The sequence below is a fragment of the Phocoena phocoena genome, chromosome 9, assembly GCF_963924675.1.
Source record: "Phocoena phocoena chromosome 9, mPhoPho1.1, whole genome shotgun sequence".
NCBI lineage: Eukaryota > Metazoa > Chordata > Mammalia > Artiodactyla > Phocoenidae > Phocoena > Phocoena phocoena.
This window is the reverse complement of record NC_089227.1, coordinates 16711924-16737987: the sequence shown is the minus strand read 5'-3', so window position 1 is coordinate 16737987 and position 26064 is coordinate 16711924. Positions and strand designations below refer to the sequence as shown.

At 43.1% G+C, this 26064-nt stretch overlaps 1 pseudogene; it reads right to left on the bottom strand.

The window, feature by feature from the left end:
- Nucleotides 1-24135: 24135 nt before the first annotated feature.
- LOC136127878 (ret finger protein-like 4A-like protein 1) lies at nt 24136-24806 on the bottom strand (annotated as a pseudogene).
- Nucleotides 24807-26064: the final 1258 nt, after the last annotated feature.

The following is a 26064-nucleotide window of genomic DNA, read 5'->3' as shown; positions in this document are numbered from 1 at the left end:
AAGAACAGTTTGGAGGTTCTACTAAACTAAAAACAGAATTACCGTATGATCCAGCAATCCCATTCCTGGGCATATACCAGACAAAACTATACTCGAAAAGATACATGGACCCCTATGCTCATAGCAGCACTATTCACGTTAGCCAAGACATGCAAACAACCTAAATATCCATTGACAGTTGAATGGATAAAGAAGATGTGGGGTGTGTGTATGTGTGTGTGTGTGTGTGTGTGTGTATGATAGTATATTACTCAGCCATAAAAACGAATGAAATAATGTAATTTGCAGCAACATAGATGGACCTAGGGATTATCATTCTAAGCAAAGTAAGTCAGAAAGAGAAAGACAAATACCATACGATATCACTTATATATGAAATCTAAAATATGACAGAAATGAACATATCTATGAAACAGAAATAGACTCACAGACACAGAGAAGAGACTTGTGGATGCCAACGGGTGGGGGAGGGAAGGATTGGAAGTCTGGAATTAGCAGATGCAAACTAGTATATATAAGATGGATAAACAACAAGATCCTACTTTATAGCACAGGGAACTATATTCTATATCCTGTGATAAACCATAATAGGAAAGAATATGAAAAAGAATATGTATATGTATAACTGAATCACTTTGGTGTACAACAGAAATTAGCACAGCATTATAAATCAACTATACTTCAATAAAATTTTTTAAAAAATGTTTAAAGACTTATTGATGAGTTGCATGCCTGAAATACAATAAAGGAGTATGACTTGTTCAAAGGAAAAATGTTTCACTGAAGGGATAAGATAGGAAAATTATGTGTCAGAATGTCTACATCGGAGTACGTTGTTCTATTCCAGGCATATATTTCATTAAAAAAAATGTATACATTCCTATGGAAGTTCAAAATCTGAGGGTAGAAGCACTTAAGAGAGAATAAATTCTGAAATAAAAGCACTATCTTTAAGGGAGTACGATATTGATACCCAGCCAGATGAAAGAAATTAGGTTTAAAAATTCTGAACAGCATTTGTGGGTGCCTTATAATTGAAAATGTGCTTTCTCACATTTTCTTTTACTTCTAACACACTCACAGTAACCGTAGCAGATGTGTAATGTGTTATCACCATTTTATGGAAGTTACGTGTGATGGATTGACCATTTCCAAATCAACCAACTCCTAAGTGGTAGATCCAAGCCTTGAACACGAGTCTTCTAACTCTAAAATCTATGTTCTTGCCACCTCACCGTGATGGCTTCTAACACACACACAGCAAAACTACTGAAGCATTGGCCATCTGGACTCTGTTGGTTGTCCTATGCTATTAACAGCATCTTTAATTTCCAAAGGTTGCCATGTACATCACCACAAACTGGGTGGCTTAAGACAACAGAAATGTATTGCCTCACAGTTTGGCAGCTAAAAGTCTAAAATCAAGGTGTTGTAGACCCTGGGGAGGAATCTTTCCTGTCTCTTCCTAGCTTCCGGTGTTTGCTTGCAATCCTTGGCATACTTTGGCTTGTAGACACATGGCTCCAATCTCTGCCTCCGTCTCCACGTGGCATTCTCCCTGTGTGTTTCTCCCTGGGTCCAAATTTTCCTCTTCTCATAGGGACACCAATCATACTGCATTTAGTCCCCCTACCCTACCCCAGCCCACTATGACTTAACTTGATTTTATCTGCAAAGACCCTATTTTTCAATAAGGTCCTATCCGCAGGTTGCAGATACATGTGAATTTGGGGAGACACACTCAAGCCAAGACACAGCAGAACGAGTGCCCTATTCTTGGCTTGTGTTGCTGACGATTTTCCCTCAGAAGGGAAAGGAAGAAATGTTTTCAAACTTCTGTTCTGGATTCCAGTTTGACCAACAAGAAAGAATGAGGCGTCAAATGTAGAAACAAGGAAGACTCGGGAGAACGTGGCCTTGATATTTCACAGCAGTGAAAAAGGTAATGGTCAGCCCTTCAGAAAGGGGGCTTCGAAAAAGATCGATAAAATAACACCGCCCAAGGGAATATATTTACAAGAGGGGTGTAGACTTTAAAAAATGGGATCCCTTCCGCATTGCGGAAAATGGATACTGTTGAGAAAGAAAAATATGCTGCCTGGAAAGCAAATGTAATAACGATCAGTAAGGATCAGTTATGACCGTAAGTGAGGTCCGTAAGTGAGGTCCTGAGCTTGAACTGACCGTAAGTGAGGTCCTGAGCTTGAACTGAAAAAATAAACAGCATAAATATAAAGGTGACCTTTGAACAGACAGCTCTCAGAAACGAATTAGAAGCACTGGATCTGGAGTCACAATACTTCAAGTTCCTACGGCCCAGAGGGTTCTCTGATGAGTTCAGAAAGATGGATAGAGGTGGACAGAGTTATGGGTGTGAGAAGAGAAAGGAAAAAAAGAACTGTTTAGAGTACATAATATGAGAACGTAAAAGGTCAAAGTAAGTTAGGACTGGGCTTCCCTGGTGGCGCAGTGGTTGAGAGTCCGCCTGCCGATGCAGGGGACACGGGTTCGTGCCCCTGTCCGGGAAGATCCCACATGCCGCAGAGCCTGCGCGTCCAGAGCCTGTGCTCCGCAACGGGAGAGGCCACAGCAGTGAGAGGCCCGCAAGTTAGGACTGAGATAAACACTAAAGACAACAAGAAACCCGTTTTTCTTTGTAATCTCCGTAGCCAGGAAAAGATCAGAGAAGGAATAGCCATGCTCTATCTCAAGCAATATAAACTTAACAAATAATAGCACAACCAAAGACCCAATCAATTTTCCGCTTTATCCATTTTCTGTATAATCTCTCTCATGGAGAATGAACATCCGTTATGGAACAAACATTCTTGAGATAATTAAAATGCACAATAGGAAAAGAGATAGTAAGAGACTCTTCACCCATTTTAAATGAGTTCAAAACTTCAGTTACAAATTCTATCCCAAACTATGGAAAGAATGTGCAGATGAGATCAGACGACTGCTGTGGAGAATGAACAGTATAAGAGGTGCACAGTGGCTGGAAAATGTTTCAGCTCCCAAACGGGTGAAAGGGTGAGATCTGTATATAAATTAGTGAGCCTCATGTAGATTCCAAGCAAAATTCTAGAATGCATGATATGTAAGCAGTACATGGAAAGGAAATACTGACCACTGGCAACGAGTGTGAATTCACTAAGAACCAGTTATGCCAACCTAATCTCGTTTCCTTTCTTTGATTTGGTTTGCCGGTGTGTCAGAGGAAGGCATGAGCACAGAACGTCCTGGTTTTAACACAGCATTTACCAAGTCTTATGCTGTGTTCCTTTCATTATTAAAATGAAGAAATGTAGGTCGAGGGTTAGGAAGATGACTGGGTGGCTTGCTTCACAGTTAGGCAACTAACATCACCCAAAGGGTGCTGGCCAAAGGCTTGGCTTCAACCTTGAAAGGGAACTCCAAGAATTTGTGATTTGCTCATTCCTGTTCAACACAGTAGTCAAAAACACGGAGATCAAAGAATGCATGCATGTTTATGAATACCTGGAAGACGAAATATTTGGTAGAGAAAGCTAATATACCAGGAGATAATTCAAAAAGATCTCTTCATGTAGAAACCAGGAGCCAAACAAAGAAAATGTAAGATATTTGGAATAAATGTGAGGTCCCCTGCTTGAGCCAAAAAAATAAAGAGAATAATACCAAGAGCTAACATGTATTGAACAGTTGCTATGCGTTATACCTTCACATGCAGTATATTTGTTTAACCTCACAATAACCATATTATAATTAGAATAGTTATAAACATTATCATTCACAGAGGTCAAGGCTCAGAAAGGCTAAATAAATTTTGCAAGTTATATAGCAAGCAAGTGGTAGAGCCAGGTCTCAAATCCAGGTCTAACTTCAGAGTTTGTGACCCACTTTCCTATTCTCATCAAGGCAGGAATGGAGGAAACGTGGTATAGACTTTTTTGAGTTTTAAGTGAAAACACCTAGACAAAAAGTATCTAATATTGCATAGCAGCCACTCAAAAATGTTATCTTCTTTCTTTCCATAGTATTGAAAATTTAGGAGAATATTTTAAGAATAATATTTTAAGAATTGGTGAAATCCATGTAGCTCAAAATGAAAAACTAGGACTATCATTAAAAATTACACAGAGACAGATTATTGTTCAATAAGATGAACTTTTTTCTCTGTTGGGTCTGCTCAGCCATGGAACAAACCACCTTGCCCTGGAGTGAGTCCTTATCAGCCTTTCTCGGGACTGTCTGAGAAGGGGTGCTCGAGCCAGGAGGAGAAATCACTAGGTGACTTCTCAGAGTCTTCTGAAGCCAAGATTCAATAAAGAAACTCCAAGCTAAGGAAGTTGTAGTCTAAAGCCTAATTCTCCTATTCTAACTCTACCAGGGGAGCATGAAACCCTTGGAGCACTTCACTTACTGCCTTTCATTTATCCTTAGAGTGTTTCTTGGAGGTAGAGCAGTCATCAGTATCCCTTCTTAATTTGACTGGAAAATGGGAGCGATTCCATAGCCCCTTTCTATGACCTCACTGCTTTCCCAGCACCAATTATCTCAACAGGTCTTGCCAAGATTTTTAAAGACCAAATAAACAAAACAAAAGTTAATTTTGGTTCTCTCTTTGAGAGAATCATATATATATATGATATTTATAAGAAAACACATTCAAGAAAAAGCTTGATAGGGAGTTACAATTTCAAAAAGACCGGAGTCATATTTATTTCAGGACTTCAGTCATTCAGCACCACTTTGTCAAACACGTAATCACGTGATGTGGACCTCCATCCACGTGGTTCTGTGCAAATTCATCTGCAACTAGTAAATAAGAGCCGTGTTGAAATGCAGTTTTGCAAAGGCAGTCCTGGGATGCTGGTGTGGGCATGGCATGGCATAGTAAAGAAGCTTCGTACTACAAATCCAGGGTTGTATTCTAACCTGGCCCTGCCACTGGGCCATGTGACCTTGGGCATGTCAAGTAACCACTCTGCACCTCAATTTCTTGGGTTCTAACATTTATAAAGAGCTTGAACTACATTGATCTCTAATGTTACCTCCAACTTGTAACATCTCTAAGTCATTGTCTATCAGGAACCCTAGCTTACTTGTGATGGCATTTCCTCTTTCACAGAGGAACTGGTTTAGTTTAAAATCCTGCTGATGTTTTTAAAATTCTATTGGAGTATTGGTGATATTATATTGTGTTAGTTTTAGGTGTACAGCAAAGTGAATCAGCTATACATATACATGTATGCACTCTTTTTTAGATTCTTTTCCCATATAGGTCATTACAGAGTACTGAGTAGAGTTCCAGGTACTATATAGTAGGTCCTTATTAGTTATCTATTTTATATATAGTAGTGTATATATGTCAGTCCCAATTTCCCAACTTATCCCTCCCTCCCCTCTCTCCCCGCTGGTAACCATAAGTTCGTTTTCTACATCTGTGACTCTATTTCTGTTCTGTAAATAAATTCATTTGTACCATTTTTTAGATTCCACATACAAGCGATATCATATGATATCTGTCTATTGATTTTTTAAATTAATTAATTTATTTATGACTGCATTGGGTCTTTGTTGCTGCCCACAGGCTTTCTCTAGTTGTGGAGAGCGGGGGCTACTCTTTGTTGCAGTGCACAGGCTTCTCAATGCGGTGGCTTTTCTTGTTGCGGAGCACAGGCTCAAGGCGCGCAGGCTTCGGTAGTTGTGGCACCCGCATGCCACAGTAGTTGTGCTCAGTAGTTGTGGCTTACGGGCTCTAGAGCGCACGCTCAGTAGTTGTGGCACATGGGCTTAGTTGCTCTGCAGCATGTGGGATCTTCCCGGACAGGGCTCGAACTTGTGTCCCCCGCATTGGCAGGCAGATTCTTAACCACTGCACCACCAGGAAAGTTCCTGTCTACTGATTTTTAATAATTCATACCCAGGTCCCATCAGCAGAAACTCCACATGCATGCTGAGCCTGATTTAACAATATTTTTCTCTAATAAACTTAACCAAGTAATTTTTTTGGGTTGGAATAAATTTAAAAATAGGAATATAATTTTATAACTTTTAAATTGTATTCATGTATTTTGCTTTAGCAGTTTGCTTCCCTGCTGCCCAAAGAATTCAACAACGTTAAAATATGCTGTTACACAAAAGACTTATGGGGGCACAACACTCTCTGACATAAATCGCAGCAATATCTTCTTTGATCCACCTCCTAGAGTAATGAAAATAAAAACAAAGATAAACAAATGGGACCTAATTAACTTAAATGCTTCTGCACAGCAAAGGAAGCCATCAACAAAACGAAAAGACAACCCACAGAATGGGAGAAAATATTTGCAAACAAAGCGACTGACAAGGGATTAACCTCCAAAATACACAAACACCTCATGCAGCTCTATATCAAAAAAACAAACGACCCAATCAAAACATGGGCAGAAGTCCTAGATAGACACTCTTCCAAAGAAGACATACAGATAGCCAAAAAGCACACGAAAAATGCTCAACATCACTAGTTATCAGAGAAATGCATATCATAACAATAATGAGGTATCACCTCACACTTGTCAGAATGGCCATCATCAAAAAGTCTACAAACAATAAATGCTGGAAAGGGTGTGGAGGAAAGGGAACCCTCTTGCACTGTTGGTGGGAACGTAAATTACAAACAGCCACTGTGCAGAACAGGACGGAAGTTCCTTAATAAAAACAAAAATAGAACTACCATATCATCCAGCAATCTCACTCCTGGGTGTATATCTGGAGAAAACAGTAATTTGAAAAGATATGTGCACCCCAGTGTTCCCTGCAGCACCATTTACAATAGCCAGGACATGGAAGCAACCTAAATGTCCATCGACAGAGGAATGGATAAAGAAAATGTGGTACGTATATACAATGGAATATTAGCCATAAAAGAGAACAAAATAATGCCATTTGCAGCAACATGGATGGACCTAGAGATGATCATACTAAATGAAGTTAAGTCAGGCAGAGAGAGACAAATATCATATGGTATCACTCATACGTGGAATCTAATTTTTTTTTAAAAACGGGACAAATGAACTTATTTGCAAAACAGAAAGAGACTTACAGATATCGAAAACAAACTTCCGGTTACCAAAGGGGAAACATGGGTGGGGGAGGGGATAAATCAGGAGCTTGGGATTAACATACACACATTACTGTATAGAAGACAGATAACCAGCAAGGACCAGTATAGCACAGGGAACTCTACTCAATATTCTGTGATAACCTATATGAGAAAAGAATCCGAAAAAGAATGAATATATGTATAACTGAATCACTTTGCTGTACACCTGAAACTAACACAACATTGTAAATCAACTATATACCAATAAAAAATTTTTTTAATGAAACAGAAAAGACTCATGGGTGATGTAATAGCAAATTCCATACTTTGCCACCCATACACAGTCACCCACTCTTCCAATCTGAGAACTATCTCCATGGGCCTCCAGTCCATATATTGACTGGTAGTTGCTCAAGTATCTCCATTTCATACAGCCCCTCACACTCGTTACCAAGCCCATGAGTAGATTTCTAGTGAGGATAACTCCTGGGAAATGGTATGAAATAATGCGCATAGCTGAAACAAAATAACCTAGATGAAAATAAAACCCCCCTCCGTATCATGTCCCCTGGGTCCTCCCTACCTCATACCCTGGCTGCTTCACTGCCTGGCTCAGTAGGCCTGAGCTTATGGCCCGCGCTGGCCTCCCGCAGGTGAGTCAGGGGGAGCTGACACCCCACTGCTCGGTCTCCTGAGGGCTCCCAAGGTCCTGCTGGCCCCCCGACCCTGACTCTAAACACCCAGGCCCCAGTGGTGGCCAGAACTGTTCTCACTGCACTGACCTATCTATCCTCAGACACCCATTGTCCAGACGCCTCCTCCAGGTGGGTTCTGTTGACAATAAAAGTGTTGGTTTGCAAAAACAAATAAACAAAAAGACATTAATATAAGCTAATAACCTTGAACTTTTAATTTCCTTTTCCTTTTTATTTTGGCTGCACCACACAGCTTATGAAATCTTAGTTCCCTGAACAGGGATCGAACCTGGGCCCCCAAACTATTAATTTTTTAAAGGAAAAACAAACCAAAAAAAAAAAAAATGGTGATTCCATCTCACTCATTATATCTCATTCTCCACTAAGAAGAATGTTCAAGTTTTACTATCAGACTGGGGACTCAAATTAGGACATCTTTCTAAGGAAAATTTCCAGAATGTCATGACTTGGTAAAGTTAAATTTTTTGCACATTTTGATTTCTTGCCATAAATACAGGTGGAAATGAAGTAGTCAGAAATTTTCGTCACTTTAAAATAAAGTGACCAATTACTATATAACTTGTTTAATATATTTGTTTATAAAATTTTCTAAATAAACAGGAAAATATTAGTGTTTCTTTGGATGAATTTTAACAACTGTCAATGACAGGGTTTTTTTGGAGAGACTTTGGACCCGTGAAGAGTCCAAGAATGTTTATTTTGCTGTCATTCTGTAGTCACTGAAATATATCAGTTCAAAGAATTGTCATATGACAGCAAGTGGTTGGATCTTTTGGGTTTAAAAGCAGAAAGTAGTTTTGGTTTCTCCATCACCATCCTATCAGTAGCTACCTAATCTTGCTTTCTGATGTTATGCAGGAAATGGATGTTTTTAGATAACAAACTCATACATGCTCGCTTTTTTCCTCCTTTGATCCCTCACCTCTCTGCTGCTTTGTGATGTCAAAACACCCCAAAGCTTTGATTCGAATGGTGTCAAAACATAATGACACGCAGGACTGAATCAGCTCATGAATCCTCAAATTCAAAAGTCATTCCATCTTAGCCACACATCCAGCATTCGTGACAGCACAGTGGATCACAGGGCAGGGAAGTGAGAGCCACCCAAGAGTTCTTTTTTATGCTATCGGCTGTTTCTGCAGAATTGTAGAGATCTGAATGCAAAGTGTGCCTACAAAGTACTTACATGGGCTTTTTCTTCCCTACAACACGTTAGAAATTATAAAGTCAACCACCTTCAGAGCAGTTTGCTCACTAAAATTTAAAAAGGAGGCGTGTTTTTAAAATTTACTTCCAACAAACAGCTGCAGAAAACACTTTCTTAAGTTCATTATTATTTTATTAACTGCATAGTTTTCTTTTCTTTCTTCTTTTTTTTTTTTTTTTTTTGGTCGTGTGGCTTGCGGAATCTTAGTTCCCTGAACAGGGATCGAACCCAGGCCCCAGCCGTGAAAGCACCAAGTCCTAACCACTGGACCGCCAGGGAATTCCCTTAAATTCAGAGTTTATTGTTAACCCAGCACATGTTACCTGAGTCTGGTGGGGTTTTTTTTTGATTTCCTCTTCTCTCATCCCTTTGCTCCACTAACTGGACCCCAGTACTCCCTTATACAGCTCCCTCCCATCATCACCAACCCTCCACATCTTCCCCCTCTACCACTCAGCCCTAGAGAGGGCTGCCCCAGGGCTGTAATAATCCGAGAAAGCTCCTGGGATTGCAAATTTAAGGGGGTCAGGAAAGCCTTACACAGAGAACCGGGGAAGACAGAGTAGTTCACGTGAATCCATCCATGGGTTCCAAGTAGGTAAGACAGTGGCTAACAAGTGTAAATGGAAAGTGCTAAAATTCACATCTCTTCCAAGCAGCCAATTCTCTAAAAGAATTACCTTCTTTTCAACAATTTGTTCACTCCATGTTTGTCCTGCCAATCTTTCCGTCGTTCATGATTTCATCTTTCCATTGTTATTTTCCTGAGCTTTGGCCAAACCTCATCACTCAACACATCCAAAAAAATTGGAGTAAGTTCCATTGTTCATCTTTCTATGTGCTGGGGATCACCAAGATAAAAGAAGAAATTCACTAACACTAGAAAATAAACTTTTAAAAGATCTGCTACTAATCAGAAAACCCAAGCAAACAGAGGGAGATTCCACAACCAGACGGTGTGATACAGCTGCACAGCCTGGGGGCCTCGTTCCTCTTTACTGCTGATGTATGTGCCCACATTTTTTTTTACATGTCACCTGGTATCAGTACGGACTTTTCTGGAACTTCAAACAACATGCATAGACCTCGATCATGATTTATAAATGCAAAAGGCAGCAACCGGGACTTCCCTGGTGGCACAGTGGTTAAGAATCTGCCTGCCAATGCAGGGGACACAGGTTCGAGCCCTGGTCCGGGAAGATCCCACAAGCCATGGAGCAACTAAGCCCATGTGCCACAACTACTGAGCCTGCACGCTAGAGCCCACGTGCTGTAACTACTGAAGCCCGTGCACCTACAGCCTGTGCTCCGCAACAAGAGAAGCCACCACAATGAGAAGCCCGTGCACCGCAATGAAGAGTAGCCCCCGCTCGCCGCAACTAGAGGAAGCCCGCGCACAGCAACGAAGACCCAATGCAGCAAAAAATAAATAATTAAAAAAAAAAAAAAGCAACAGCTCATTCTTCCCAAGAAGTGCTTCTATAACAGGTAAATGAAACAAGCAGTTTTTCTTTGCTCTCACCCTAAGTGGTGGCTTATGATTCTGTGGAAAAGTGATCAGTTCCCAAGGCAGGAGAGACACTAGAATAACATCACAGGTGAGGCCTGTCACCACAGTCACTTCACGTTACAGCAGCCCTCTGTTTTCGTCAAGGGAAGAGGGCACACATGCTTTTAAAAAGCACATTTTTAACATGGGCAGATCCTGACTCTAACGGATCCCTATCAGGCACCGACATGGAGGGTGAAATCACCGGGTCTGCCTGCCCTGCAGATGCTGTAGTTCAGCATACCCTGGTTCCTCTCTGTGACGGGGCTCCGTGCGGAAGAAGGCGGCTTCTGTTGTTCAGTACTTTACAGCAGCGACTGAGGATTTTTCACTGACTTGTGCTTAGGACTGAACCGTGCTCAGTTGAGAACAATTAAATTCCACGTTGACCTCTGCACCACGGATTTCAAATGGTGTCCAGATAAAACTGCAGAGAGATTCTGGCATTAATTAACTATCTTTCTTCACAACACTCCCAGCCAAGCATGTTCTCCTCCTTTTGCAAATCCATTTTCTTTTGTTGCCAAGTGCTAGGTAACCCTCTGTTCATTCACTCCCCAATGGTTTACTGAGCATATACTAGGTATCGACACTGTTCTAGGCTCAGGAAAGAATATAAGGACCAATACAAACCATGGAACTTGCATTCTACCAGGGTGACATACAGAATAACCCATGAACGTAATAAATAAGTATATCATAGAGCATGTGAGAATCTAAAACGTACTCTAAAAAAATCTAGTAGGGTGAGAAAGATCCAGGATGCTAGACAAGGTCTGGAATTTTAAACAGGGTGGTCAGGGAGGCCTCTCTGAGAAGATGACATTTAAGCAAAGATTTGAAGGCAAGGAGGGAAGAAGACATGGGGTGACTTGAGAAAAGGGCAGGTCAGGCAGAGGGAGCATCAGGTCAGGCTGAGGTTATGAGGGGGATGTGTTCAAGGAAGAGGAGAGGGAAAAGGAGGGGAGAGGAAGACGGAAGAGCCAGGAAGGTGGCCAAGGTGGTTCCCGGACTCAGCAGGGCCACATAAGGACTTTGGCTTTTTCTCTGAGTGAAGCAGAGAGGCTCTGTAGGGTTCAAGGAGAAGAAGGACCTGATCTGGCTGACGTGTCACATGGACCACTCAGCTGCCGCCTTAGAAACAGGCTGCAGGGATGGGAGAGTAGGCAGAGACTGAGCCATCATCCGGGCAGTGTGGTGTGGACCAGTGGTCGCAGTGGGAGTGGAAAGAAGGGCTCAGACTCCAAATACCTTCTGAAGGGAGAGTCAACACCAATCCCCGGGGACTGTGAGAGAAAGACAGGCTGACACCAGGGTATTGGCCTGAGCAGGTGAGGATGGGGGAGCAGGTGCAGAGGTGACAGCAAGAGTTCAGGTTTGGCTATGTCAAGTAGAGACATTCTAGAGAGCCAAGTGAAGAGACTGAGGAAGCAACTGGATATCAGCTTATCCTTCAAGGGGAAGATCCAGGCTGGAGACATCAACTTGAGGTCTGGGTCATACGTAAATCCATGAGACTGGCTGAGATCACCCAGGGAGTGAGTGTAGATGGAGAAGACGAGAGGTCTAAAGCCCAAAGCCCTGGGCATCCCAGAGGCTGGGAGAAGAGGAGGTACCAGCCAAGGAGACTCAGAAAAAGGAACCAGTGAGATAAAAGGAAAACAGGGCAGCATCCTGGGGGATGAGTAAAGGAAGTTGTTTCTAGAAGGAGAGGGATCAACTGTATCAAATGTCACTAACAGATCACATGAAATGAATACCACGACTGACCATCAGCCGTCACGTCTTAAAGCTTTTGGTAACCTTGACATGAGAACTCTGGGGAGAGGGGTCAAAAACTTGACTGGAAAGGATTTAAGAGCAGGCAGAGAGAGGAACTGGAGACAGATGCATAGACAATTCTGGAAGCACTGTGCTGTGGGAAGCAGCAGAGATAGCAGAGCTCCACGGAGAGAGCCACTAGTGGATGTGGTGCCTAGAAAGGTTTTTTATATAATTAATGGAAGAGAAATATGAATATGTTTGCACGGTGACAACAATGATCCAATAGGGAAGAGGAAATTGATGACAGAGGAGAGAGTGTTTCCCAGCAGCATTACGCGTCCACTCAGCGTCTACGTTCATGAATTTTAAATGAGAAGAGTCCACGTGGCTATTTTTCTCCAGCCACATTTGGCTGCCCGGGTTCAAGCACTAAGTAGGTGGAGAGCTTGATTTCCCCAGGGTGTGGCTTAACCAAGAAAGTTCAACAAAGTGAGAGTTGCGACGAGTGGGCAAGGGAGCGATTCTAGTGAGATACCGTGGCATTGGAGCTGGGTCCGGAGGGCGGAGGGCATTGGGGAGCACACAGGATAAGATTACAGGTCCTGGTGGAAGTGAAGGATTGCTGGAGGTGGGATGTATAGGTTACATTTGTGTCCTCTCAGATTCTATATGGTGAAGTCCTAGTATCTCAGAATGTGACATTATTTGGAAATAGCGTCACAGCCAATGTCATTAGTTACATTAAGGTGAGGTCGTATTGGAATAAGGTGAGCCCCTAAGTCCAACATGACTGGTATCTTCACAGAAATGAAGGTTTGGACACAGACACACACAGGGAGAACGCCATGTCAACATGAAGGCAGAGACTACAGTGATGTGTCTACAAGCCAAGGAAGACCAAGGATTGCCAGCAAAACACCAGAAGCCAAGGGAAGAGGCATGGAACAGATTCTCCCTCACAGCCCGCAGAAGGAATCCACCTGCTGACGCCTTGATCTTGGACTTCCAACCTCTCGAACTGTGTGAGAAGAAATGTCTATTGTTTAAGCCACCCTGTTTGTGGTGACTTGTTACACAGCCCTGGCAAATAGGGTGCTAGAGGGTGTGCCCTGGGAAAAGAGGAGGTGGGGTCAGAGAGTGGGGTGCATGTATGGCAATTATGGAGGGCATACGGGGATGGGCAAGGACAGGGTCTGGAGGGACCATGGAAGTGACGAAAGGTGAAGGGCCAGGGGAATGGTGAGATGATCTATGTGCATATTGAAACTGCCAAGAATCAAGACAGGAATAGGACTGTGGCCACCAGGCAGGAGCACAGAGGAAGGACCTTGAGATGGTGGATGTCAGCAAAACGAGAGGAACGGGTGACATTACCTGACGACCTGACATTCAAGGCAAGACGTTTTTAGGGAGGAAAGAGAATGATCCAGAATTGGCAATGAGGAGTGAAAAGGAAATGCATCCCACCTCTAAGTCTCATGGCACAAAACTGTGGTGGAGAAAACCAGGGTCACCATGTGACAGGAGTACAGGAGAACAGGAAGACAATGTTTTCAGCGAAGAGCCAGGTCTCCATCAGAGCAAGACGGTGGCGGGAACCTCCAGGGATAACGTTGAGGCTATCGGGTTTTGCTAAGAATGGACCGTGAGCTTCAGCAGGCCCAGAAGATGGCAGGGTTGAGGGAGGGTAGGAGATGTCCTCCTCTATGTTCATGACTAATTCTGATCCAGTTGGACTAATTACTTCCTTTGTCTGAAACCTGTATACTAGCCAGCATGTTAAATATAATAAAAAGCCAATATAATAAATATGCAGTTTCCAGCTGTAATTACTCAAACACTTTTTCTCAGAGAACCCTCATCACCTCCATGTTCTGGCTGTAGCTAATTCTGTTCCAGTACCTACTTCCTTTTTTTTGTAATTTTTGGCTGCGTTGGGTCTTTGTTGCTGCGTGTGAGCTGTCTCTAGTTGGGACGAGCGGGGGCTACTTCGTTGCAGTGTGCGGACTTCTCACTTCGGTGGCTTCTCTTGTTGCAGAGCATGGGCTCTAGGTGCACGGGCTTCAGTAGTTGTGGCACATGGGCTTAGTTGCTCCGTGGTATGTGGGTTCTTCCTGGACCAGGGCTCGAACCCATGTCTCCTGCATTGGCAGGCGGATTCTTAACCACTGTGTCACCAGGGAAGCCCAGTACCTGTTTCTTACACAGCTGAAAGCAGTAGTGAAGCTTGGCTTTTTTTCTGGGACTCATAGAAATCACGGCTGCTGCGGCTGCCTGTTCCTTCCCTGAAAAGCATTCTTTCTCTTTGCTGCAATGGAGATGGGGTTCAGAGGAAGAAGAAACCAAATTCCCAGGTGAGTGTCTCCTAAGAGACTCCTACCATCCTCTAACATAGGCATCATCCTGGCATCCTCTACTCTGTAGTTACTTTGGGGATCTCTGCACTGACATGCCCTTTCCCACAATAGCTCAGAATTGATTGATTTCATGCCCACTTAGGATGGACCACGAAAGGGCAGTCTTTATACCTAATTTACAAAACCTCACAGAAACTTTAAAAAAGCTGAGGGTTGCGTCTTTCATTTGTTCATTCAACAAATATTTACTAGACAGTGGCAGGAAATCATTAAGCATGGTGTCAATAAAAAAACTGATATGTAATATAAGATCCAGTAGTGACAAGTAAGATGAAGAAAGATAAGGCAGAATAAGAGGGTAGAAAATGCATGCAGGGAGTAATATGTTGGTACCAGTCAGTTTTCCTTTCTTCACATCTACAAGGTAAACCCCTATTGCACTGCAACTGATTTCAAATGATTTCAGAGGATTTCATGCAGCTGGCTTGTTGCTCTGTCTGGGACATCAGAGGCTGTAAAAAGTCACCACCACAAGTGTAGCATCTTCAGCTTTGTTGATCTAGAAATCCAACTTTGCCCATTCACCCAAGGCGGATCAGACTCTGGGGAGCTGTTTCCAGCTAATCATACAAAAGGAGACACTTCTTGAAATCAGAACGTTAATTTCTTGATCTATAATAGGCACCATATCTGACCAGACGGCAGGCTCTGCTCTTTGCTCAGGTATGTCTTTCTAGCAGGGAAATCCTCTTAGAAAAACACATTATGCTATATTCAAATGTTTGATTACCATGACAACCCATAGGGACCCTCCTGCATGGACCTGGGCCTGGAGGTGTGTGATTAGAAGAGCAGACTGTGATTCTGTGTGATTAGGAAAAGGCACCCTTCCTTCTGGTGGATGCAGGCCCACATTAGGTTGACAAGGAGAAGGTGGGCTAGATTTCAGCCCCGACTCATTTTTTAGGGTAGGTGTTGTTGTGCAGTGTACAACCTGGACAACTGTATATAGCAGACCAAATGGAAGCAGTAAATGAAAACAAAAGTAGTCGGGTATCTTAAGGAATATTTCCATTAAAGTATGTGGTATGGGGTATCAAGAAGAGTGAATGTCATGAAATGATGCCTTTTACACCTGCCAGCCTGTGTGAAACACGTAAAAAAATCAATGTTTCTTTCCCTAATCTACTTATAAAATAATTGATCCAACTGTGAACAGGTCTTTTTATATTTTTTAAATGGTTGAAAATATTTTAAAGTCATTCTGGAAAGTGTTCACATTTCCACACTCTATCTCACTGCAAGGAAAAGTTCTGGCAACTTCACTTCTGTGGGAGAGGCTAGAATCCCAGAGAGAAAGAGATTAGATAGCCTGGGTTTGCCCCTCCCCGCCAATAGAATTAGGCTTCACCAATCCCCCACCCAGTCAGAGGACCGGCAGCGGGCAGGGTCGGAAGGGCTGCATCAAGTTTCGTCCTGTCTCACAGGTCTGACCCGCTCTCTCACTGGGCCCGCAGGGTGGCCAAGCCCAAGGTCACATTTCCTTTCCTTTCTCCTCCATTTGTCCTCCTTCCCCGGTCCTTGGCTTGAAGGACAGTTTCTCGATCAGAAGAAATCGATTCTAAGGCGATATCATTTGAAAACATTGATCAGGTCTGCCCTCAACGTTCATGGGACGTGAGGCAAGAATCCGACGAAGACCTACAAACGTAAAACTTCTACATATCTAGAAGTTATAATCCATGCTAACAAGCTGTTGAATGAAACATGTTCTATTATTCTTCCTGATAAATGCACCTTCAAAGGGAAGCTGGATGCCAGGCATAGGAATGCAGCAGTACAGGGAGGGCCAGCTCCCAGCCCACAGCCCACACCGTCCCACAGCTAGCCCTCCATGCGGGCTTCCTCCATCCACCAGCGGGTGTGGCAGCTCACACAGCCAAGCTCCATCTACAGCCCCACCAAGAGCTGCCCCCAGCCACCAGTAAGGCCGAAGGCTGCCTACAGCAGGGTGTGCCCTCTGGAGCTCAGACCAGGGAGGAAGCTTGTGTAGAGCCTGGGAGCCGGCTCAGTGCCATTTGGGCAGAAAATTCCAGGGGCCCAGTTCCCAGATCATGGTCTAGAAAGTTTGTCCTAGGCTCCAGCTGGTATATCCCCTTAAGGTCACTGATTCCCTATCACATGGCCAGAACAGGGTCCTCTAGACCAAGGACCCGAAAGCAGGAGCCCTTTGGCCTGGATCTCAAGGTGGTACTGTCACTGACTAATTTTCATCCTAGCCACTTCAATTGTGCATCTAATCTTCTCAAAATGTGGTCCAGAAGAAGCCTGTTAAAACGTAAGTTCCTGAGCCTTAACCCAGACCTATGAATCAGATTATCTGGACGTTGTTTCCAGGAATCAACATTTTAAAACACTCTTCCTAAATGACTATTAAAAGTTGAGAACCGCTATCAAACAGCTAGGGCCCTGCCTTTCACACGGAATCCATCAACTCTATCCCCCAAGGGCTGGGCCCCTGAAGGAGCTGATGAACTGCTCTCCATTCTAGAGACGTTACCATCTAGATAACCCTGTTGGTCTTCAGAAGCTAAGGCCAGACTCTTCATTACAGTGTTACATAAACACTGCCCACACTGTACTCTCCAGTTCCAAGAACACCATGACCTAATTCCTGGCAAGTTACAGTGTGATTGAGTAGGCTGCAATTTCCTTCTAGCCAGCTTCCTGGGAACCATGATCTCTTGATGAGGATCCTGGAAACATGCATGGTTTCCCAGTGGTAGTGGGGCAATTTTTAAATTATCATTAAACTCTGTGCGTTTTAATTCCTGTCACCCTTTCCTTTCACCCACCATTCAGCAGTCATTGGGCACTTTCTGTGTACATCACCCTCAGGGTAGAATCATCCAGGCAGAACAAAAGCCATGGGTTATGAGCTACCAGGAAGACTTTTGTTCATCTACAGCAGAGACCGCGGTCTGCAGGGCATGGCTTTCTATAGTAAGTGGCATGTGTCTGAGAGAGGAAAAGAGGCTTTCTCCTTTTTAAAATATTTTAAATACTAGAGGCTTAACTTTAAATATCAAGATCCAAAGCCCATGGATTCAGAGAACCTTATACATAAACCACTGATGGGAGAAGAATGTAAATGCTGACTAAAAGTAAGTAGAAATGTAATGAATGGGGGGGGGGGGAATCATAGCGGATATGACTGGGATTCAGACACTGGTAAGTCCCTGAGAAAGTCCCCAGCTCTCCATCCCCAACACCAAGTTCTGAAGAAGACATGGGGAACAACAGGTTAGATATCCACATAGAAACCCAGATGGGTCCACGGAGGGCTCTGAAGGAGAAGGACCAGAGCCTGGCTTCCTAGTGAGATGCATGCTTCCTGAGAGTCTGCAAGCTTCATAGAAAAACCCTGTGTCCAACATGGCACCTGAGTGAGAGATGAGCAATGGTCAAGACAAACAGCCAAGCAGGTGGGCCTCAGAGAGCCCCGCACACCCCAGCAGGGCACGAGAGGTGGAACTAAGAGGTGCTACGTGCCTGTAAAGGGCACTCAGCACAGAAGAGGTCCCTGATTGGTAGGGAACTCAGGATATATGAATGTGACAACTGAAGGCCATGATGGGGCCAGAGACAACACCGTTCATGCAGCAGGAAGAGATGAGATGCCCAAGACTGGGTGGGACAAGCCACACCTCAGCAGAGGCCAGCAGGGACAGAAACGACCTCATCCCACCCCACCCCCTTGGTATAGCTGGGAGAAAAGAAGAATGAGGATTGAGGGAATCTGAGTTTCAAACTTGAAACAACTGAATCATATTATTAAGCTTCTATTACTGCCATTAGAACTAGAAGGCAAAGTCAAATTTCATTACAGAGAAATAGGCTACATATTTGCACACCTGGCTTACACAGTCTGACACTGTAACATAGATAAAATGTCCAACCTTCCACATAAGCAACAAATCCCTTGGACCTAGTCTGTTCTGTGTTTGGCTATTTCCAGACCAGTGTGTGTCCATTTTTTACCAGCTTCCTTTCGAGAAGAACTTTTTCTGGACCCTCAGATTCCTGAATCCAGATTCTGGGGTTATACCCAATTTGAAGCCCTATTTGAGGCTTGTCATACCTTCCACATCCTTACACATAGCCCTCAAACATCTTGCAAGTATGTGTCCTTGCCATGTCAGGGCTGAGATTTGATTTTACCCTGCCTACAAGCTAATAAGTTGACCTGTTACTATTTCATGGCTGCTGGCAGAAAACAAGAGGCTCCTGGGCCAAAGACAAAGGGCTTTGTTACTCACATCACAGTAAGAAGCCTCGGTTCCCATTGCCCTCAAGATCCACAGAGGCAATATGATGGTCCTTGATAGATAATAGGCAGTAGGTTTGTGTCACAACTGAGTTTGAAGAATCCATATTTTTACAGCAAACAGTAAGCAAGACTTACTGCTTGGGGGCTTTTTACCTGATCTCTCAAAGTTACCAGCTGCATACACAACCCTAAGAAATGGTCCAGGTAAAAGAGTGGTCAGGGCCTTGCAGACTTGGTATACCCATCATGACGTATAGGAATAGAAGAGGCCCAAAGAGAACGGCCTTTCCCAACACACAGGAGAGGAAACCTAGTGACTCAGGACACAACATGGTAGTATGGGCAAAGTTCCAAACTAGGAGTCTGAAGGACCTGGGCTCTATCCGTTCTGCCACTTAGTGGCCATATGATGTGGCCAAAACCTAATCCTTCTAGGCCATAACGTTCTCATCTCTAAGTCAAGAGTAATCACACATGTCTTGCCCACCACAAATGGTTGTTATTAAGACCAAATGAGCTACTTAGTGTGAAATCAGCTTATAAACTATAAAATACTATATACACTAAGGAATTGTTACAATTATCACAAATCCATCACCACCTTCTTTAAAAACAATTCAAATGACATCTACTTCTAATTTTTGTGCAGAGAAACATGGGATATAGATGAAAAATACTCAGAGCAGATGATCACTGACTTTCGATTTGAGATTATATTAAGCTCTAGCTTTATTCTGTGCTGTAAACTCCTTGAGGGAATCTTGTTTGCATGTTCATCTTTGCATCTCAGCACAGTTCCAGGAACATAGTAATCATAGGAATGATAATGGAGTCTTGGTCTCCAACATAATTAAACCCATCCGAAGAGAGAAACAACTTCAACATAAATCTGCTTTGTAAAGTTCATAAACAACAGATGAGGCCATGTCTCAAGGCGCTGGCCAAAAATTGAGAATTTTGAGAACTGTGTACAATTTTGTTCTTTTTTGTTACTATTTCTCCTGCTCTACTTTGCGGTCACAAGAGCTCATATCAACAGCACGCCCACGTCTGCCCTTCTCTATGCTCTAAATTTTCCTGTCCACTTTTTTCCCCATTAAGTCCATCATCAACAACTGTTAAAGCAGAAACTAACACACCACTGTAAAGCAATTATACCCCAAGAAAGACGTTTAAAAAAAATAAAATGCAAAAAAACAACCTGTAAAGATTTGACACATTAAATTATTTGTCTTCAAACTTTTTTCTCTCATACTCCCTAAAAGAATTTTGAAAAGCTATGTATCCCCTACATTTTCAAGTAGACACCTAAAATATTTCATCATAAATTTGAACAGCTTCATGATGGAAAAGAATATTAAAAAGAATATGTATATATGTGTGAATAACTGAGTTGCTTTGCTGTACAGAAGAAATTAACACAACATTGTAAATCAACTATACTTCAAAAAAAATTTAAAACAATTTGAACAGCTTCAAAAAATGTACTTTCTAGCATATTGTAAATATTGACTTTTAAGTAAAACTTGCGTCACCTTGTATCCAATAGACCCTAAAGGCCAAAGCAATTTGATAACCATCCTCACTCACTTAAAAATTCACAGACAAAAAAAAAAAAATTCACAGAGCTGTTTTCTGACAACTGGAAATTTTGTATCATACCTTTTTCTCCTTGATCTCATATTTTCCCAAAAGAATCTTACTAATGTAATATATTTTTATATTTGAAAGATTTTTATATGATCACTCTATTAACTTCTCTACAATAACAGAAATAATTGTCCATAGGTGGAAGTTTAAACATTGTAATTTTGTATTTGTAAAGTCTTCTGGATTGAGCTATCTTTACAATGATTTTTAGTATAAAATTGACCAAAGAAATATGAATGTATAACATATTTTGAGAATTATAAAGCATAGCAACTAAGGCTTTACTGGACAATTGTTCTAAATGAATAGATGGATCTTTTTAACAAGTTCCCGTATCTTTGGCTGTTACTGATAGAATGACACAGGATTCAGCATCCATTCTACTCCTATTTTTCATTTTTATAGACATATGTCCTGAAAAACTTGTTAAATTAAATAAGTAATGAGAATTTTAGGCATTTTCTTTCCTTTTTTTAATTGATATATATATTTTTTAATGTATCCTTATACATAATCCCACTCTACCCTTGATTCATCACCACAGAGCAATCCCTTCCCTGCAGTTTCTTTGATAAACCTGTACTATACAAGACTCTAATTTAACTTTAATTCTACAGAAATCTCCTTTGAGTAACAATTACTTGTACAATTCCATATTTCTATAGTTTGTTAAAACTTTAGTCTCAACGAATCCAACCAAACGCTGTTTGTTGGCAAAAGATCTGACTTGAATCTCATGCCCAGTAAATCCTCATATAAACCCCTGAAACCCCATTCATTTCTCCCTACATCACACCTCCCAGTGACTCCTAAGTGCATGCAGGTGCCCTCATTCCCTTGCATCTCTCCTCCCACAAACACGGCCCATGACCTCCTTCCTATGGGGCTGAGAGTTTACTGGGGTGAGTGGTGTGGTCAAACCTCCTGGCTGTACATTTCCCGGGACACACAGAGACCAACCCCACAGAGGAGGTGCCTCCCTGACACCATCAATCATGACCCAGAACGCAAAAGGACACACCTGTCCCCACACAATCCAGGACCCCCAGCCTCACACAGCCACACACGAGGCACCACCACAGCCAGTCACAAACGAAGCCACAGAAGGCGCCCTTGCGCTGTGACAGGAACACACATCCCAGTGCCTGCCGCCTCCTGAGCCTCTCTTCACCCACAGGTGTGGGAGGATCGGTGTGGGCGGATCAGTGTGGGCAGGTCAGTTTCCAGGTGATAAGACAAGCAGATGCAAAGCATTCGAAAAAGACAAAAGGAGTGACTCAGAAGCCCTATTTTCCAACAACATTTCTGATGACCCAGCACTGTTTTCACGGAAACAAAATTTAAGGAGTCGTTTCTCTCTCTGGTGCCTGAGCACTTCTTGCCCCACTAGCTTCCTCATACTTTCTGGGTTTTATATCTGCTGTGACTAAAAATGCACACAATACAGTGGAAGGAGTAGGAATTCATGTGACGCTGAGTCAGCAGAGGACTGTGTAACTCATCTCATCCCAGGTCAGCACAGAAATCAGAGCTGGTTTATGGAGACCTCCTAAGAGAATGAGAACATCCTTCTAAGAGAGCTCATTGTGTGCCCAGGACAATGGAAAAAGGAGTCAGGCACACGGCCCTGGATAGAAGGACACAGGGAGAGTTGGGGAGGGTGGGGACACGTTGCTTCCAGGAAAGAATCTCTAAACATTTTCTCAGACATTGCCTCTCTGCCTTAGCCGTGACGACCACCTGGAGTCCTTTTCAATACTGGCCTTAGTCTGTCTGAGCTGCTAGAACAAAATATCACCCACTGGATGGGTTATAAACAACAGAAATTTACTGCTCACAGTTCTGGAGGCTGGCAGTCCAAATCAAGGCACCAGCATTGTCCCCTTCTGGAGAGAGTTCCCTTCCTGATTTGTGGCTGGCGCCTTCTCACTGTGTCTTTACATGATGGAAAGGGCTATGGAGCTCTCTGAGGACTCTTTTATAAGGGCACTTATACAGTTCATGAGGTCTCCACCCTCATGACCTAATCACCTCCCAGAAGTCCACATCCTAATACTGTCATCTTTGGGGGTTACAAATCAATATACTAATCTGGGGGGAAAGAAACATTCAGACAATACCATGGCCCAAGGTACATTCCACTGTACTTCAAAATATAAAATGCAGTGTTGAATTACCACAGACAGCATTATTCTAATCCTATTTCCAGTTTTTAAAAAAGGTCATACACTGGTTATTTTCCAACATTCACACCATTTTGGCAGACTAGACAATTAACTGGATTTCATCTCACTACAAATTCTTTTCTCTTCCTCCTCTTGCTCTAGGTTAAAGTAGGACAATGAGGCATTTCCCCATTCAATTAGATAAAAATATGAGCAACACCTACACACACCACTTAAGAACACCCAGAATGGTGACAGAATATCTTGGCAGAAATTGTACACCCAACCCTAATATGTTAGGTCCTAAAAAATCAGTAGACCCTTTTTTACATGATTGAGAAGCTCAGTGACTCTGGCCATAAAAGGGTCATCACAGATTCCACAGTGACCCCATCCCTCTTTCCATCTTTGTCAGGGACTCCAGGGCACAGGGATTTGCAGTGAACCTCATGGGTCTGGTCCCACTCAGATACACAGCCCAGAACATTCCCACCTTCTACCTGTCCAGCCAGGGCATGAATGGGGCAGCTCAGGACAAGGCAGGGTGAGTACCTGTCCTGCCTAATGGTGCTAACACAGCTCTGAGTTCCTCTCCTGCTGGGGAGCCCTTCTCTCCTGTTTTCTGCCCTGAGGTTGAACAAAAGGAAGCATTCACCTGCCTGGACTTGGCTCCAGAGCTTTGTACACGGAAGTGTCAATCAGGATGGGCCACAGTTATAGGGACAGGGTCCCTGGACCTCATCTCCCCACAGAGGTGCCATTATCACATCATCTGCAGTATAGGTGACACTGTCTGCATGGAGAGTCTGGGAAATCTGCAATGAGGAGCAAATCTTATCCCCAGTGCAAATCACCCTCATCCATGTCTGGATTAGTGACAACTCCTGGCAATTATTGAGAAGATCTACATGAGCAGCTGAGCAGAGGGCACAGAAAGTTTTTTATGTTCCCAGTTGGAGAATCCAAGTTTAGAACGAAAGTCATAACTGGGGGGAGGGGACACTCAAAGTGCACCAGGGGCTCCCTTCACTGTGTTTCCCGTTGGGCGTTTTCCTTCATGGTCTCACTTTTCCAAACTGTTCCAAAGTCTCTTCACCCTGATCATTAGCACACCATCCGAAGGCTGGACTTTCCCCTGAGATTAAGTTCCACAACCCTTGATATTTATGGCCTCAGGTCTGTTTAATCTGGAAAATACCTCCTTTGAAGCTAATGTTTCCTTCCTCAAAATCCTCAGGTCTCTGTTGTGTCCACATGACTCTGTAAGGAGATCATAATTTGTTCTAAGACACACACGGATCTCTCTCCTTGAGTCTCTCATTGGACCATCAGCCTGTCCTTGTGTTCTGGGCAGTTATTGCCAGAAAGAACCATTCTTTGAGGACAGCAAAAGGCACAGTGTGGGCAGAGAAGACATCTCCATTTCTCAAACTCACAGTCCAGAAGCCAAGATCTGCAGTCAGTTGAGTCTTCCCTTGTCGATGCACAGATTCTTTCCAAATGCCCACATCCCATTCTTGGCTGGACCCCACGTCCACCTCCCAGTAATGGCGGCCAGATGTGAACAGAGGGAATCCCAGGACACAAGTTGTATGGTTGAATCTCTCAGGTCAGGACCTTTTCTTCTGCTTGAAAAACCCACAACAGACAGTTTTCAGGTCCTCAGAAATGATGAGGTACTTGTTGGCTGTGTCAACATCCAAGGTCACATCCACTTGGAACTTCCGCATCCTTGGGTTCATCTGGAGGACAGCTCTCAGCTGGGGTCCTAACTCCTTAACCTTTGAAACCAGAGCTCAGAGCTTGAGAGCACACCTGAGGTCATTCTTTTTGAGACCACAGAGCAGTTGGGGCACAATAAACCCTCCCAATCAGGCTCCTTCTGCAGTGAAACGAAGCACTGGAAGCAGCAGACATATTCACATTTCAGGTACATGCGGTTTTCAAGATAAGTCAGGCAAACCATACATTTACTTGCTTCTTTAAAGTGTTCAGCCATGGGTCCTCTCTGCTCAACTAGGTCCAGCTGCTTCCCCTGACAGCTCAGTTCTAGGCATTTTCCTATGGAAATGCCACTGTGCTATTTGAATGCCTTCTTAATTATAAGTCAAAAAGAGCAGTGATCTATTATCAAAATATATATATATATTTTTTTTTTAAAGAAGATGTTGGGGGTAGGAGTTTATTAATTTATTTATTTATTTTTGCTGTGTTGGGTCTTCGTTTCTGTGTGAGGGCTTTCTCTAGTTGTGGCAAGCAGGGGCCACTCTTCATCGCGGTGCGCAGGCCTCTCACTGTCGCGGCCTCTCTTGTTGTGGAGCACACGCTCCAGACGTGCAGGCTCAGTAGTTGTGGCTCACGGGCCTAGTTGCTCCACGGCATGTGGGATCCTCCCAGACCAGAGCTCAAACCCGTGTCCCCTGCATTAGCAGGCAGATTCTCAACCACTGTGCCACCAGGGAAGCTCCCCAAAATATTTTTAATTATCTACCTATTGAAAACTTGGTTAGGTCCTTCTTTTATTTTGTTGAAAGCAAAGAATTGAAAATGACCTAATTTACCAAAAAAAATTTTTTTTTACCCAGTCATTAGAGTTCTTCACTTTCTAGGAAATATGACCCCAAAAAGCTTATCGCATGCTACTGATTACACTGTTCAACTTCTTCTCAGAGGCCTTTTGCTTATGGAGCTAAAATAGATGAAACTGGGGTTAAAAGCAAAATTTAAATTGTGTATTTTAGAACTTTTCTTTTTTTTTTAATTTATTTAATTTATTCATTTTTGGCTGGGTTGGGTCTTCGTTGCTGCGCGCAGGCTTTCTCTAGTTGTGGAGAGCAGGGGTTACTCTTCGTTGCGGTGCGCGGGCTTCTCATTGCTGTGGTTTCTCTTGTTGCGTAGCACAGGCCCTAGGCACGCAGGCTTCAGTAGTTGCAGCACGCGGTCTCAGTAGTTGTGGCTCACGGGCTCTAGAGCACAGGCTCAGTAGTTGTGGCGCACGGGCTTAGTTGCTCCGTGGCATGTGGGATCTTCCCAGACCAGGGCTCAAACCCGGGTCCCCTGCATCGGCAGGCGGATTCTTAACCACTACGCCACCAGGGAAGCCCAGAACTTTTCTTTTTGACTGTAAGCAAAGGCATATATTAATGTCATATTTCATTTTGTAAGGACATCTCAAAATACGTACTAAAGATATGACAGAAATACAGACAGATGATGGAGGATATTTATTTGTATATAAGTGATTTCTTCCCAAAATG